Source organism: Nycticebus coucang, chromosome 15 (assembly GCF_027406575.1).
Source record: "Nycticebus coucang isolate mNycCou1 chromosome 15, mNycCou1.pri, whole genome shotgun sequence".
NCBI lineage: Eukaryota > Metazoa > Chordata > Mammalia > Primates > Lorisidae > Nycticebus > Nycticebus coucang.
Genome location: NC_069794.1, coordinates 44290653 through 44308242, shown reverse-complemented (window position 1 = coordinate 44308242; position 17590 = coordinate 44290653). Strand labels below are relative to the sequence as shown.

General features: G+C 34.6%; 1 protein-coding gene across 6 annotated transcripts in view; it reads right to left on the bottom strand.

Moving 5' to 3' along the window:
• Window positions 1-17590, bottom strand: part of LOC128566793 (protocadherin-9) — a 959874-nt gene that overhangs the window by 244164 nt on the left and 698120 nt on the right. The gene's annotated exons all lie outside the window — the stretch shown is intronic.

Here is a 17590-nt window from a genome sequence, read left to right as displayed (position 1 = left end):
ACTTTTGATTTTTTATTCAATATTATATAAAATAGATAAAACAACTGACCTAAAGTGCAAAAGATATTGGAAGGATCCATACACTCAAAAAATAGATTTATAGACTCTATAATTATTTAAAAAATACAAGAACCATTACAATTATTCAGACATATTTAACTATTGAATGACATAGATCCCACAGACTTCTCTAAAAAGTAAAACTAGAAGTCTTATTTCAAAACATGAAGTTAATTTTAAGAAAACAAATGCACTTTTATGAAGCCAGGTAAAATATGCCACATTGAAGTTATAATACAGCAAAAAAGAAGTATTTTCCTGAACACTCTTTTATACCACATTTTATATCTTTCCCATATAAAGTAATACAAATTATAACAATTACAATTAACAAAGCAGAAAAATTTTAAATTGAAACATTTATCTGTTAGTTTTCCAAAAGTTTAACAGCCAAAATACTTCTAAAATCTATTTCTTTTCAAACCATTATATTTTAATCTTAAACTCACTGATAGCAAAGCCTGCTTTTAAGAAACCATTTCTCATACTATTGAATTCAAAGAGACTAAATGCCGTTACTTATTCATTGTAAAATGCACTTATTTAACCACAGTGTTATTTTCACTTGTTTGTGCTGTAGTTTTAAGAGACTTATGCTTAGAGAGAAGCCAACAAGCATTCTGCAAGCTACCCAACTACCTTATTAATTGACTGATTAATCTAATACCATGTTTAATTACACCTGAATCAAAATCTAAAGTCAAAGAAAGAACAAAAACAATAAGATAAATTAAATTTATTTCATCCGATTCAATTTTAATGTGATTGGCTGACCTCAAAAGCTCTGTGTGAGCTGCATGTTTGTGGAGGGTAGAAATCTAATCAGATGATTTGAAAGTATAACCGAAAATAACATTGAAATGGTCGTTGGTGCATAAATACACTTTGTTTTTATTCATATTGTTTTTCCTTATTGCTGTTTTTAGAAGTGACTTTTTGATTAAAAAGTCAAAGAAGAGTAAATGCTGGCATGGATGCAGAGAGAAAGGGAAGCTTATACACTGTGGGTGGGACAGCAAATTCGGGCAACCCCTCTGAACAACAGTATGGAGATTCCCCTAATAAATAAAAATAGACTTCCATTTCACCCAGCAATCCCACTACTGGATATCTACCCAAAGGAAAATAAGTTATTTTATCAAAAAGACACGTGGAATCTACTCAAGTACCCATCAATTCATGAATGAACAAAGAAAATATTATGTGCGTGTGCACGCGCGCACATATACGTACCCCATATAGTACTACTCAGCCATAAAAAGAAATGAAATAATGTCCTTTGCAGCAATTTGAATGGAACTGGAAACCATCATCCTAAGCCAAGTATCTCAAGAATAGGAAAAAACTAATCACATGCACTATCTAATAATTAGGAGGTAAATGTTGGACACGTACGGGCCCAAAGAGATGTAAAGACATTGGAATCCAAGAATGGGGTAAAGGTAAAAATGTACTTATTGGGTACAATGAACACTATTTTGGCCATGGGCACACTGAAATCCCTGATATAAGGATTGCACAAGATATCTATGTAACAAAAACATTTGTAACATTTTACATTTTGAAATTTAAAAAAAGGGAAGAGCTACTTTCATGAATGCATGTTGAGATTTCGACTTTCAAGAGTGAACCAGATGAATTCACAATTAAAATTTCAGCCAGTCTTAGTCTAATGTCACTCTGCTATAACTTTGTAACATAGAAGATAGAAGTTATTCTCTAGGACTAAAAGTCTTGCTGACTTTGTGTGTGTGTGTGTCTGTGAAAAAGTTAGGAAAATGTGAAATCTCTGGTTTTATAAAGATGAGCAGCTGTTTTTCTTTTTTGTTTGTTTGTTGTTTATTTAGGATTTTGTCTTTGTTCAGGCTGCTACTAAAAAAGTACCACAGCCTTGCTGGTTTACAAACAGCAAAATTTTATTTCTCACAGTTCTGAAGACTGGAAGTCCTACAACCAGTTGCTGGCGTAGTTAGGTTCTAGTGAGGGTATTTTTCCAGGTTACAAGACAGACTTATCTTTGAATCCTCACAGGGCAGACAGAGGGCCAGAGCACTCCCTGGAGTCCCTTTGACAAGATCTCTATCATACTTGTGATGGCTTCAACCTCATGATATAATTAAATCTTAAAAGCCCTCCCGTCTAATACCCTCATACTGGGGATTAGGGTTCAACATATTAATTTGAGGTGCAAGAGGAGAAAAAAACCATTTAGTTCTTGGAAGAGGCCTTAGTTAATTTTTTCTTGCATATTTATTTTCCTTTCTCTTTCCTATGCTCTTTTCCTTTATCCTGGCCTTAGTGGCACATTTTCTCATGTAAGCTATCCTGACTGCTGACTCTTGGCTCGTATGACTGTCTAACAAATGCAGCAGACGTCAAGGCTGACAGCCGTTTTAGTACCCTTATGAATACTGGCAGCATAATCTGTTGTTAGAGATTCTGAAATTCATAACAAATGCAAAAATAGCTCTTGTCAAGTATGACAAAAGCTATAGTTATTAATACCTGCCAGGCATACTTTATAATAAAACAGTGGCTCACCTTTTTTTCTACTTTAATATATAAAAATACACCTGACCCTCAAAGTACTAAATGGCTCTATAATAAAGAAGTATTACTAAGTCCTTGGATTGTGATCTTTTTTTTTTTTCTTTTTTTGGCTTTGGCTGGGTTTGAACCCACCACCTCCGGCATATGGGACCAGCGCCCTACCCCTTTGAGCCACAGGTGCCACCCTGGATTACAATCTTGAATGTTCAAGTGTCATGAAAGGAAAACAAATTGGTGAACCACTACATTTTTGACATTTTAATTAGGAAAACAAAAAATAAAACAAAGGTAACAGAACAATATGTAAGTGATATTCTTCAAAACATGAAATATTAGAAAATGGAAAGTAATTTAAACATCGAATTATTAATTCATGTGAAAGAAATGTTTCTAAATGTTTTCTTAGTTTGTCTGGTTTCCCTTCCGGAAGTTTACTACAAGCTTCTGAGTTATACCAGGAATCAAATGCTCTCCCTTAACCAATACAAATTTAAAAAATGAAAAAGAAGCCAAATATTGTTGCCATCTCTTTAAGTCCAACAGACTTTACTACAATCACAAATATGCTTGTTGAAAACTCTCTTAGAATAACATTGCTGGTAGTTTTGCTTTATTTTCTAGCACTTCTGCTCATTCACTTAATATCCATATTAAGATGATTATATGAGAAGAGTAAGAGTAATCCTGATACAATAAATATGAATAATCCTGATACAATAAATATGATAATTTATGCCACTTTATCTGTAAAGTACCAACTGAGTTTGAATTATGATGTGTCAGAATTTTGTACCAAACTTGGTTGAGAATATAACAATTAAAAAGTCCGTTTGGCTATCTAGAAAGCAGACATTATGATTGTCAAAAGATTCTAGATTCAAATCTTAGGAAACACCCTTCTTTTGTAGTTGGCTAATTAAAATAATGCTGGGGTAGTTCTCTGATTGACACTGCTCAAGTAACATGCTCTCTATTTTTTTCACAGCCGTATGATTCCTTCATTGGCAGCCCCCACTATAACTAGAGTTGAAATAGCACTGGGACTGAGTGGCTTCTCCCAGGAATATAATGCTAGTTATCAGAAAAAAAGGATAAAGTTATCAGAAAAAAGTTTCAAAGAATAAAGCTCTGAAGTCTTTTTGAAAAGCCCTAGCTATATTAATAATATCATTGAAATGAGGAATTCATTTATCAAATTGCATCTTAAAGAACTTGTGTGTGTGTGTGTATGCCCTCAACACACACATTTGATTGTTCTCATCATCTTGTACAGTTATAGAAAAAGAATTATTTGTATGTTATAAGCAATATGATCTTTGAGCTTATTAGTTGACTTAACCAAGGTCTCATATACTTCAGGGAGTACGGCAGCTGAAACTCAACATTGGTCTTCCGATTCCTAAACTGGTGCTATTTCTTTTATACAATGCAGGTAAGGATTAATAAAAAAATAATAATAATAACCCAGATATTAGTATAAACAATTTCTTTCAACATAAAAATAAATCTATTTTTTTGGTTTTTCTAAGAAAAATTTCATTGTTTTCTTATTTTACTATCTTAAAAATGCTTCTCACGTATTATAATATGAAATCCTTATAAAAGGAAGCCTCCTCTTTCTATTTTCCATGTGAATTTTGCCACTGGGGACAAGCAGAGAAAGTCTCAATATTTTTACGTAAGTTTTAGAAAATCTAAGAACAAATCATAAAGAATAATTTGGAGGAACTGAAAAAGTGTTATTGAATTGTGCAAAAACTTTGAAATGAATAGACATAACTGCTGAAAACTGGATATGTATAAATATAACGTTTTGAAAAGCCTATATGCAGTACGGATTTTGATTTATGGAACCAAGCTTTTCTATAGTCACAGAAAATGTACCAAAAATAGTTGCACATTGAAGTTGAAATCAGTGCACATTTAAAAGCAGATAGAGATATCACTGATTTTACAATCTCTAAACAGGTTAAGTTGAAGTACAAAAATAAAATTTTCAGAATTACACCCAACCCATGTTTCATATGACTAAGTCAATACTTTTTAGGAGATGAAATCCTCACAAATTTCTTTGAAATTTTTTTGGGTACCTCAAAAGATTATTAAAATTATAAATGTACATGTCTTACTTATTTAGCCCTCAACATTATTATTCTAAAGAATAGGTCTATTTTAGGAATTATGGGGATAACCACATGGGTAGCTGTCAAGTGTGTGTTTGGTGGGGATGCCAGAAGCCTGCTCAGGTATCGCACACACTGAAAATGCACAGCCCAGTGATGAGCGCCCCTGAGTATTCAGGGCTCATTAGCCAGTCAATGATGCATTATGCCCAGCGAGGGCTGAGCACAGCATTCCACTAGATAGAGCTGGGGTTTACATTGAAGTGAACACAAAATCTATCTATATCATGAACATTAACTATGCATTTAGTATATATTTTTATGTAATTGGTGTTCATATGCTGGTGTAGATGATACACAGGTAAGGAAAATGGGGTACGTTGATAGATCACATAAAAAGCCTGCTGAGACTATGACATTTAAACAGACTTCAAATAAATGAACCAGTTTGCTATGCAGATATTTGGGTGGAGGGGAGAATTTGCTTTGCATATTTCAGGAACAATAGGAGACCCATAATACTGGAGCAGAGGGAATGCAGAAATATGAGTGGAGACGAAGTCAAGCAGAGAGCCAGGGGTCAAATTACACCAAGCCTTCTGAATCCTGCTACATCTTTGGTGTTTACTCTGTAAAGATTAACACAGAAATCACTTAAACAGTTAATGCAATTAAAATAAATATTTTACCCAGGATACATTTGATCTCAGTAATGGAATAGGAACTCTTCTAGCTCTGGGTGGTTTAGTGATCAAAGTGAAAGAAGTATTTTTTATTTCACATTCAACATCAAAGCTTTTTTAGTAAAACTTTCATTTAACACCCAAAGGGCCCTCTAAGTTATTTACTGTGAATTGTTCCTCTTGTTTTTCTTTTTGTATCTTAATATGCTGTTTGATAAACCCACTGGAAAACCAAAAATACAGGAAAGAATACAATAAGGTGAAAATGTATTTCTCTTTACACTTTTCATTAGAGTTACCTTGGCCGTCTAGTTCGACGACAAAAGTACTCTTTAAATCCAAGCTGATGATGTTCAGACAGTGCAAATGTTTCCCTTATATTTCAAATAATCAGTGTTTGTTGCTATTGCTTCCTGCATATTATTCACAGAAACCAAATAAAAGTGATGAGCAAACAATTAAAATATGTATATAGACAGCAATTAGGAGTGAAAAATCAGCAATGAAAAGATTACACCAATGGAAGGTTATGCTTTAATACTTTGGAATACCTTTTTGTACACAGATGTTCATTAAACATTGTCTACAACTAAAAAGTTCAAAGAAATTATTTTTACCAGAATGAAGCCTTTTACTGAATTACATTTCCAAATCCTTCACTACACATTTCGTGGTGTTTTTAGTAAAAGTTCTCCAGACAAAAGGAAGCAATGAGTCTGGCAAACTTAAAATCTGCAGAGTAGGCTAGTGGGCTTGGGACTAGGGAAGACTTGCAATTGAAGTCCAAGGGCAATCTGCTGGCAGACTTCCTTCTTGGGGGGTAGGTCAATCTTTTTCCTATTAGGACTTTCAACTGGTGGAATGGGGTCCATCCATATCATGAAAGGTGATCTGTTATATTCAAAGTCCATTGATTTAAATGTGAATCTCATCTAAAAGATATCTTCACAGAAAAACAAAACAAAACAAAATAATAGCTAATAAAATACCTAGGTAATGTGGCCCAGGCAAGTAAACATATAAATTAGCTAGAGCACAGGGAATGACTTCTGCTTCTAGTCTGAAGTGGGGTGTGTTTATCTCTAGGGAACATAAGAGGCTCTTTTTAGCAAAATAGCTGACAAAAAATTATTATTCAGTGAGAAATGTAGTTTTCCACTCAGTATCTTCTGATTTTAAAACCATTAAATAAAATAGAAACAAAACTTTTAAGTATAAATGCATGTACATCAAAATCTATATTTTCTTGTTTTTGTTTGTTTGTTTGTTTGTTTTTTTGTTTTGTTGCAGTTTTTGGCCGGGGCCGGGTTTGAACCCACCACCTCTGGTATATGGAGCCAGTACCCTACTTCTTTAAGCCACAGGCGCTGCCCAAAATCTATATTTTCAACGCAGTATTTTATTCTTCCAAACTATCACATAAAACCAAAACAAAACTGTGCTTTCATATATCTACATCTGCCTATGACCTACTGTAATATTTAAATATCTAATAAGCTGCTAGTAACATTTTAAAAATAAAATTCTTCTCTCTTTTTCTCTGAACTTTTGAAAAGAATAGTTTTCACCCACCACTTCCATTTCTTTAACAACTTTCCCTAAACACCTTACTTCAAACTGTTGGAACAACCTTTATTGTAGTCACCATGGATGTCTTGACTACTCATTGGCACTTTTTAGTCTGTAAAGTTTATAACTTCTTTCTTGTCACTCAAGTTTGTCTTCTCAAGGCTGAATCTACTTCCTGGGCTCTTTATTTTTTGATTATTTCAGGATCTTACAGATTCTTTCTTCCCTCCATACAAACCCCAATATCAGCATCATTTATACCTAGATTTGGGGTTTTCAGTAATTTGGAAAATTTTACTTTTCATCTCCTTAAAATCCCTGGATATCTCAAAGGCTAACATCAAATTTCTTCACATGGTTTCTAAGGCCCTTGGGCACAGCGTCTTTTAGTTTCACATTTTTTCCTGGTTTTCCTGACACCCTGGCCACCACATCACATGTTTGTGCAAAGTGAGTATTTTCCTCTTTTCTTTCTCACTATTTGCTTCACCTTCTTAAACCTTAGCCTGACATCTCATCCTCATCAGTAAGACTTAGTTCAAATGGAACCTCCTTAAGGAACTTTCCTAAGAGCCACATTTTGTGGTTCATACTATGCAGGTCTCTTTTTTGTCCTTTGCAAAAAAGCAAAAAAAAAAAAAAAAAGAAAGAAAAAAAATTAGGACATACCTCAACCACGAACTTGTCCTGTTTTTGTATTATAAAAAATCATCACATTGTACCCCATATACGCAGTAATGTACATAGTTACGATTTAATAAAAAAAGACATTCCATATGAGGTATATCAATTGAAATATGCTTATATCAAAATGAAAAAGCTGAAATAAATACTCTAAATGTAAAAATTTTATAATCCAGGCAACATGAGAGTTTTATAACTAAGAAGACCAATTACTTTGAAATTTCATAGATGGGGACATCATTTTTCTGGAATTGTCCCATTAATTTATAAGCACAAAATAAAATAGTTGACTGGATTGAGTAAAGTATGTTTATAAGGGATATAAATAATTTTATGTAAATGGGGAGATTATTTTAAAAATCTGTGTATAATACAGTATTTAATAATACTTGATTAAATGTGAAATGTTTTCTTACATTACTGAAGTTAGATAGTAAGAACTGCCTAATTGGATACCTAGAATTTATTAACTCTAACTCATTGTTTTACTGGTGGGGTAATTAAAACTTATCGAGACTGTTACTTGCCTCTACCTCACCAGAGCATTGGTACTCAGAGTGTCTTGTACTCTTCCTGTCGAGAAATATTACTGAACTGGTTTCCAGACCAACTAACTCAGAATCATGGTATAGGTTATTAAACCATTCCTTTTCTGATACCCTGTGATAGATGGCAAAAAACGGACACAGTTGTCCACCCTGCACTATAATCACTTCTTTTTTCTGCACTGTGACTTGATAGCTTCTTCCATTAATATATGTGTATATAGTATATTTATTTACACCTTGTAATTGATGGGAGAGTGACTTGCTTTGATTAGCAGAGTGTGCGGTTAATAGAGTTGTGCCACTTTTGAGCTGAAAATTCAGGAAGCCTTTTCCACTGTCACTCTGATCACCAGAAGGTAGCAAGGCTGCCATGTGAACAAACCTCAGCTTGCCTATAGGATGATAAAATAGTATATGCATCACCTCAGCCAATAGAGAAATAACAAAAGATTTGGTTGAGTCTAACTTAGACAGTCATCTCCTAGCTAATCCATCACATGTTTGGGTGCTCAATATAGTCACAGAACTCAGCCATGGCTGGAAGAATCACTCGGCTGAGCTGAGCTCAAGTTGCTCACTCAGAGTATTTGAAGCTAAACAAATGGTTGTTGCTTTAATTCATAGTTTGGGGCTTTTTATTTGTTTTGTTTGTTTTGATGCAGTAATACATAACTAGTAAATATCATTGGTTACTTCTTATTAACAAAAACAGGTTAGAATTTATTACCTTTTCGCCTTGGTGCCTCTCTGAAATTCATTTCTAAGAAATGCCCAAAATAGTACAAAAAGTTTAGAATGTTAACAATAGATTATTAAACAGCTTTCTAAATAAAACTGAATAGGCCAGGTGCGGTAGCTCACACCTGTAATCCTAGAACTCTGGGAGGACAAGGCAGGCAGAATGCATGAGCTCAGGAGTTCCAGACCAGCCTGAGCAAGAATAAGACCCCTTCCCTACTAAAAATGGAAACATTAGCTGGGCATTGTGGTGAGCCCCTATAGTCCCAGCTACTTGGGAGGCTGAGGCAGGAATCTCTTGAGCCCAAGAGTTTGGGATTGCTATGAGTTCTGCTGATGCCAGGACATTCAACCCCAGGGTAGCAGAGTGAACTAGATAGATAGATAGATATAATAAAACTGAACATTAATATATTGTATGTTGGAGGGAAAAGGTATTTAAACACATGCCCATATTCATGAAACAACTATACTGGAAAACAAGTTGTAGGTTCGTATAAACACGTAACCTTGTACTACTGCTTTTGTAAACTTAGTAATTTTACTAGGAAATTAAATTGTCTCTAAATCACACATCAAACTGTCAGTTCTATTCACGTAAATTAAACGTAACATGTGCTGCCTGAACAACATAATTAGTTATTAAACTTTCTTTGTGTGGCAAATAAAGTTTAAGTTTCTCCTAAAGCTCTTCAGGATAATTTTATATTAGAAACCACCCAGGATACAATTAAAATTTTATGTACACTTATGCTGACAGTTGTCAGAAAACGCCTTGAGAACTTTATATACTTTTGTCTCTGCATAAGAGTAATTAATACTGATTCCCAGAAGGGTACTGAGTGTATAAAAGTAACGAGAGACTCCCTTTGGGCAGGTTATAACTGCTTCACACCTTCGGTATACAATAAACCATTAGTGGTAATTAAAATTCATTTCGTATCAGTTATAAGCTAAGGGATCATTAAAGGTCATGACTTTGTCCTTAATTATTTGGGTTATTGTTTTTATTTAATTAGATCAGCTTAATGAGTCTTTGGTTGCAGCATGGCTCTAAATAGAGCAACACACCTGAGAGGGTACGTCTTTGACAGCCTTGGCTGCTCATTCGTATTTTCGTGGAAGTAACTTACTGTACTTCACACACCGGATTAGGTCAATCTCTGGGGAAAACAAATCGAATTGGGATAGACGTTTTGACTAGATTCAGTAGAATTCAACTAAATTCAACTTATAGGGAATTTTAAACATACCCTTCTGAAAAAGCCCCTCCTCTGTAACAAGTAAAAATGAGAGCATCATCCTTGCCACTACTTTTTCTATTAAGCAAGACTAAAGAGAACCTTCCCTCTATACAGACACGACCATCCCAATAGTTCTCAGATTTAACCCAAACCCGTTGAGATTTCTCTGTGAACAGTTCTGTTCTAAAGTAATGTAAGGAATGTGGAGAAACTTCCAACTGTTATGAGTAATGAGAGGAGATTCGTTTCCTGCAGTCATCATACAAAATGACCACAAACAAGGCAGCTTAAAATAACACAAATTCATTATCTCCCAGATCTGGAAGCTACAAGTCCGAAATGACCATCCTTCCCGTGAAGTCTCCAGCAAACTTCTTCCTTGCCTCTTTTAATTTCTGGCGGCTTCTGGTGTTGGCTCCTGACAGTGTAACTCCCATCTGTGCCTCTGTCTTTATGTAACCATCTCCTTCCGTGGTGTTTTCTGTCTTCACAGAGAGCTCTCCTCTCTGTTTCCATTTCTCTCCTCTTGCACTTACGGCCCTCTCTAACCCAGAATGACCTCATCTCAATCTTATAAAAGGACCCTACTTCCAAACAGGGCCACATTCTTAGGTTCCAAATAGACGTGAATTGTGGAGGTACAGCATTCACCCCACTACAGAGTAAGTATTTAATTAGGACAAAACTCTGAGAGAATAGGAAAATGTACTCCCGCATCCATGTGAACCAGAGAATTAGAGACCATTGAAGTTTTCCTTGTCTATAAATAGATGGGGTTGGAATATATGTGTCTTTCCAGTTTCTGTTCTGATGAGATTTCTTTTTACTCAAAAGGCTTACATGTACATAGGTAAAGCAAATAGTGGACAATTCTGAGAAATAAGTAGGAAATGGTAGATGAAAAGCCTTTAAAGGAAGAGGTGCAAAACATTTTGATGGATTTAGACTAATTTTCTCCATAAATCCCATAATTTACACCACTCATGCAAGGTACTCTGTGAAATAGCAAACAGACCATTTCCATTAATGACATCAGGCTATGAAATGTAATCAGTCAGAATTTACCACTGGAAAGGTGGGATGGTTATTTTTGGGTGTCACCCAGGCTGTCCTTTGTACCCATTTATACAATCCCACTCCAAACCTAGGTACTATCATGATCGTGTCTTATCAATGTTGTTAACATCTAAAATTAGTTGACTTTAAACCAAGGAGGTTGCCCTTAATAGTAGGAATAGGCATTACCCAGTCAGCCAAAGGCCTTAAGACAAAAGGGGAACTTTCTTTGGGAAAGAAGAAATTCTGCTTCTAGACAACAGCATCAAATTATGTCTGAGTTTCCAGTCTTTTGGCTTGTCCTACACAGTTTGGACTTGCCAACCTCCACAAACACGTGAGCCAATTCCTTAAAATAAATCTCTTTATGTATGGGCATCTGTGTGTGTCTTTAAATGTTAAATTTAAATTTTCATCTCTCTCTCATTGGTTCTGTTTCTCCAGAGAACTCTTACTAGTAAAAACCGTGGCCATGCAGGCATTATGACAAAGGAAATTTACAATGTTTATAATTTGCAAATTAATATGCATATAAAAAGTGATGTTATTATAAAATGCAACCTTCAGCTTGGCAGAAACATGTACAGATATAATTATAAATGTATGTTGACTAGAATATCTTTACTTTCCCATAATTTTATATTTTATCTTTTTATTCCCTCTTATATACTAATTAGCATAATGGTGTTCTTGAGGGAGAGCATTAGATACTTAAAATCAGTTGCACATGAGAATATGAATATCACTGACACATTATTCTTTCAAATCGTTAAGAGATATAATGAAATAATCACCAGGATATACAACTTACACTCAATTTCTTTCAAAATGTAGTTAACTGAGTGAAATGATTAATACCAAATGTAATCTGTCAAAGTTTTTTCAATTTGAAAAATGAATATTTTCCCTCCAATTTAGTAAGCGCGCTGTTAGAAAGTCAAAGAAGTCTCCTTCTTTCTTTAAGTATACATAATATTCCATGGTGTATATATACCACAATTTATTAATCCATTCGTGGATCGATGGGCACTTGGGCTTTTTCCATGACTTAGCAATTATGAATTGGGCTGCAATAAACATTCTGGTACAAATATCTTTTTTATAATGTGATTTTTGGTCTTCTGGGTATATACGTAGTAGAGGAATTATAGGTTTGAATGGCAGGTGTATTTTTAGATCTCTAAGTGTTCTCCAAACATCTTTCCAAAAGGAATGTATTAATTTGCATTCCCCACCAGCAGTCATATTCTTCTTAGTAAAGTATCTCAAAAATGGAGGAAAAATTATCCAATGTACTCAGCCCTACTATGAAACTAATTTCATATGAAAGCCATAACCCAATTATAACCTAAGAATATGGGGAAGAGGGAGAGGGAGGAGAAGGAGGGGGGAGGATGGGCAGAGGGAGGGTGATTGGTGGGATTACACCTGCAGTGCATCTTACAAGGGTACATGTGAAACTTAGTAAATGTAGAATATAAATGTCTTAACACAATAACTAAGAAAATGCCAGGAAGGCCATGTTAACCAGTGTGATGAAAATATGTCAAATGGTCTATAAAACCAGTGTATGGTACCCCATGATCGTATTAATGTACACAGCTATGATTTAATAATAATAATACTAAAAGATATTTAAAAAAAAGAAAGTCAAAGAAGGAAAACACACAAGGCAACTGAATTTTATGTTTTTAAGAAGACACCACTTAAAACCCTTCTGCTTCCAACATCATGTAATATAAACAAAATAACAAGGAAATACAGAAATGAAACACAATGGTGCTGCGCTACCAGAGGTTTGTCTCTCAGTAAACCTCGCCACCACTGACGTTACCCTTGAGTCAGGCTCTGGGAGGTGTTCTGGGCCTGGGCAGCTCCGTCCCACTCCCACCTGGTGCTCCTGTTTGGTGGGGCGTCCTACATAGTCCAAACAATTCCTTACGTCCCGGTGGTTGAAAACATGTAAGTTCAGACTATAAATGCCTTGATTTCCCTCGTTCAGACACATAATGAGTAATGTATGACTACTGAAAAACTTTCTTCCTGTTCAGATACACATAAACTTTACATTTATGATACATACAGTTTCTCATGGCTTGTTTAAAATAGGAGGAAACCCACAGAGGGTCATATAGAGGACCTGGGTCTCTCTATATTCCTAATGTTTAATTAGCTCTTATCATAACTCTTGGATCCAGAATTCTACTCCCAGCCAAAACCTCAATAATAAACACACACCTTTTTCTTAAACTGAATAAAAATTTACACTTTCAGTATTGACTAAGGGACATGCCTACTTCTCTCCTTTTTCTTATTGTTTGGGATTCATTGAGGGTACAAAGAATTAGGTTACACTGATTGCAGTTGTTGGGTAAAGTCCCTCTTGTCATTGTGCCATACACTGTGACACCCTATCCCTGTCCCTCCTCCCCTCTCCCCATCCACATTCCCCTAACCCTCACCCCACAAAACTTGTATTAGCTCATCTACAGCCTTCATGTCAGAATTGAGTACATTGGATTCTTGCTTCTCCATTCTTGTGATGCTCTACTAAGAAGAATGTGTTTCACTTCCATCCACGTTAATACAGTAGATGTAAAGTCTTCATCTTTTTAGAGCACTGAATAGAATTCCATGGTATACATATGCCACAACTTGTTAATCCATCCCTGGGTTGATGGGCAATTAGGGTGTTTCCACATTTTGGCGATTGTAAATTGAGCTGCAATAAACAGTCTAATGCAAGTGTCCTTATGGTAAAATATTTTTTTTTTCTTCTGGGTAGATGTCCAGTAATGGGATTGTAGGATCAAATGGGATGTCTAATTTGAGTTCTTTAAGGACTCTCCATACTTCTTTCCAAAAAAGTTGTATTAGTTTGCAGTCCCACCAGCAATGTAAATGTGTTCCCTTCTCTCCACATCCATGCCAAACATCTGCAGCTTTGGGACTGTGATGTGGGCTATTCTCACTGTGGTTAGGTGATAGCTCAGGATGGTTTTCATTTGTACTTTTCTGATGATCAGAGATGATGAGCATTTTTTCAATTTTTGTTAGCCATTCATCTGTTTTCATCAGAGAAGGTTCTGTTCATATCTCTTGCTCAGAGGTAGATGGGATTGTTTACTCTTTCTCTGTTGATTAATTTGAGTTCTCTGTAGATTCTAGTTATTACACCTTTGTAAGATTCATACCTTGCAAATATCTTCTCATTCTGAAGGTTGTCTTTTTGCTTTACTTGTTGTGTTCTTAGCTGTGCAGAAGCTTTTCAGCTTAATTAAGTCCCATTCATTAATTTTTGTTGTTGCAATAGCCACTGAAGGAAAATCATAAAATCTTTCCCCAGTCCAACATCATCAAGTGTTTTCCCCATACTTTCTTCTAAGTTTTTTTTTTTTTATCATTTCTTGTATTATATTTAAGTCTCTTATCCATCTTGAGACAATTTTTGTAAGGTGAGGAAGGTGCGAGTCGAGTTCCAGTCTTTTCTGTGTGGTTATCCAGTTCTTCCAGCACCGTTTGTTCAATAGCGATTCTTTTCCCCACTGTGTGCTTTTGTTTGGTTTATAAAAGGTCAGATGGCAAGTAGAGACTGGTTTAATTTCTTGTTTTTCTATTTGTTGAATAAGAAGCTGTTTAGTTTTTAAAAATGATTTAAGCAAGCTTAGATTTCCTTTAAATTGTTTGGTATTCCTAGACCATGATTACATTGAACGACAAGACAAATATAAGGTGTATTTATTCCCATTTATTTTATTTTCATGTTAATTCTCATTAATTTTATTTCATTGTGTCTTAGAATCAAGGCAAATAGAACAATGGCCATTTTCATCAGTAAATCTTGTTGTTTGTATTGCCGTTAGTGAAGCAGAATAAACATTCTGATATGGATTAACCTATCTCTACATTTTTATTATCTGGAATAAAAACACATCAGAGGAGTTAATAAAATATTTCAAAAAATGTAATAAAAATCATGCTTGTTTTAATTAGATGATGTGTATCTATTTTGCTTCTGTGTGTATCTAATAAAATTTGGTTTTTATAATTTTAGAAATTGTAAAACTATTATCCAACATATATCCCATGCCATATAAGACATTTCATTTTACAACAGGCCATATATATGGAATGGGACCATAAAATTGTAATGGAAATGAACAATTTCTCTCACCTAGTGACATCAGAGCTGTCATAACATTGTTGTATGAGGCATTATTCATATTCTGTGGTGATGTTGGAATAAACAAAACTACACTGCCTGTCATATAAAAATATAGCATATAAAATTAAGTGTAGTACATAATACTTGGTAATAATGGCTACGCTACTGGTTTATGTATTTATTATATTATAGTTTTTAGTGTTACTTTAGAGTGTATTCCTTCTTTTTATAAAAAGTAAACTATAAAACATCTTTGGGCAGGTGCTCTAGGAAGTATTCAAGATGAAGTTTTTGTTTTCATTGGAGGCGACAGCTCCACGCATATCAAGGTCCCTGAATACTTTTCCAGTGGGACAAGATGTGGAGTGGAAGATGGTGACCTTGATGATCCTGAGTCTGTGTGACAGTTCCAGGCTGATGTGTGTGTTTGTGTCTTTATCTTTAAGAAAAAGTTAAGAAAAAGTTTATGAAGATTAAAAAAAAGTAAAAAAAAAAATTCAAAGATAGGAAGAAACTTACAGGGACATAAAGAAAAATGCATGTATTGTCACATAGTGTTATGATCCCCCTGTGTTTTTAGGTGTTATTGCAAAAAAGCCATAATTTACGAAAATTAAAAGCTTATAAATAAAAAATGCTAGCACAAGCTGTTTAATATATGTCTCATTGAAGAAAGACTTGTAAAATAAATTGAGTGTAGTCTACGTGTACGGTGTTACAACGTCTCCAGTAGTGGACGGTAATGTCGTGGGTCTTTGCATTCACCTGTCACTCTAGGTGTCACCTGTCACCTAGAGCAACTTCCAATCCTGTAAGCTTTATTCATGGTAAGTTTCATGTAGAGGTGTACCATTTTTTGGCTCTATATATGTTATTCATATTATATTTTTTCTATATTTAGATATTGAAATACCTACCATTGTGTTATAATCGGCTACAATATTCAGCACAATCATACGCTGTACATGTAGCCTAGGTGCAGTAGGCCAAGTCACCAACATTTGTATAATTATACTTTATCAGGCTCACGTATGGATGATAGAGTCTATACATACATTTCTCAGAATATATCTCACTAGTACCTGATGCACATTAGTCATTACTTCAGCATTCCACCTTGTTGCTTACATAACTAACTATAGAAATGAAATGAAATTTATACTTTTAATCACTTCTCATCTGTTATATAAAACACTTTACCTACTATTCAGATAACACTAAAAATCACGTATGCTTGTTGTGGGACTTTGCAGAGCCAAGAGTGCCTGAGCAGCATTCATTTTTAATTCTGGGGTAGTAGATGCCCAGTGGAAAACAAAGCAAAGTAAAACAGTACCCTTGCATTCTCCTTTTTACACTGACTTTGCTTTCTCTGTTCAAGTCAATAGACTATAGAAGGCAATCATTGGGAGATTAAGGTTAATTAAACTGACTTTCTAGTAACCATTGCTTACTCTCCCACTGAACCAGGCAGTGGATTTTGTTATGAGAACAAAGGTGATTGAGTTCTGCACTATTTCCACTATTGGAAAGAACATTCCTTTATTCCCCTGTATTTGTTTTAGATACAGTGATTCTTGTTGATTCTGATAAAAGATAAAGGCTCATGCACACAGTTTCGCTGATTTTACCCAAGATAAAGATAACATAAATAATTGTCATACTGTTGCTTATCTTTAATCTTCTCGGGAGTATTGACATTTTAAGAAGTAATTTTTTTCTATTTTCCTGTCCATATACAGACATACTTTTAGCATGTGCGAAGAGTACATTTTAAAATAATCCACTGACTCAAAAGGGCATGTCCCTGTATAAATTAACACATTGTACTATATAAATAATATTTAATTATAAAATAAGAACATTAAGTGCTGTACACTACAGCAACTTTGTGTTGTATAGTGTATATTTGGGTATATGTGCATATTTGCTGTTTAGTGGCCCTTTTTCCACAACCTTAATATTGAGAAGAGCACCTTCTCAACATTGTGTAATGGGATGTAGCATATCAAAACTTAACAATAATGTCTTTTAACATAGACATTTTAACTTTGTAACATTAGAACTTTATAATTCAAATAATCACTTCATTTCTAATGTCTATAAATACTAGTTTTTCATTCTTCTTTTTAAAAATTGTACTGTATTCATTTTCCATATTTGCAAAATA